The sequence below is a fragment of the Trachymyrmex septentrionalis genome, unplaced genomic scaffold (assembly GCF_001594115.1).
Source record: "Trachymyrmex septentrionalis isolate Tsep2-gDNA-1 unplaced genomic scaffold, Tsep1.0 scaffold36, whole genome shotgun sequence".
In the NCBI taxonomy this organism is placed as follows: Eukaryota; Metazoa; Arthropoda; class Insecta; order Hymenoptera; family Formicidae; genus Trachymyrmex; species Trachymyrmex septentrionalis.
Genome location: NW_017305525.1, coordinates 4,791 through 5,819, shown reverse-complemented (window position 1 = coordinate 5,819; position 1,029 = coordinate 4,791).

The following is a 1,029-nucleotide window of genomic DNA, read 5'->3' as shown; positions in this document are numbered from 1 at the left end:
ACATATATATATATACAATATATACATAATTTTTAAGTATTATATAATATTGAAATGACAATTATGATCTTTAAGTATAATTGATCTGAATAAAGATTGTATAATTTTCTTACCACAGAGAATGTTCGTCTTTATGTCCTATATATGACAACAGATCAGCAACAATTGACAGTTTGTAGGAAACGGTCCTCTAGCTTTTTGTTAATTTATTTATTTGCATACATGCTATTGGTTCTTAAACACATTTCTCTCTAGGTATTCCCTATTATTTAGGAAAACCTATTTGGGAAAAGTTACTTTAAAAGAAAGTTTAAAAAATTGATTTTAAAATACTTAAAATTTTCTACGAACAAAACCTAAGATATAAAGATAAATTTAAATACTAAACTTTTTTTTAAAGTAACTTTAAAACTTATTTAAGAACAATTGAAAGAAACTAATATCTGTGCTGATTACATTAAAGTCATCCTTGAAAAACTTCAAAATTTTAGGTTATTTTAGCTTAATTTCTTACATACTTTATAAATTACCTCAAAATTTTTTAAGTAAACTGTTAATTACTTATATAAATTTTAACTTCATTAAAAGAAATTTTTTCCAAGAGTTTGTAGATACTATTGTTATTTCATTGTTTTATAGAAATCTAATATTTTTTATGGCTAGTTCTTTTTTACCACAGCTTGTACATCTGCCGGGATGGAATTTTTTTAATACCAACAGATTTTTGTCTGATAAAATTCTATTCATTAGCATATTATATTCTCAGGTCTTAAGAATTCGTTGATTTAATCGGAGCTTAAGAATCGATCTCAAAAATCGAGTATCAAAGATAAAAAAATCAATTTTCTAAAAAATCGATTTTGGATCGAACATCTTTACATTCAAAATATGCATAACATATTGTTATAATAAATAAATCATACATATTAACACAACATGTACGCATTTTACTTTTAATTAACATGGTTATATTTTACTATCGATAATCAATTCAACGATAACTCACATTTTTAATCAAAGGTGCTTTAA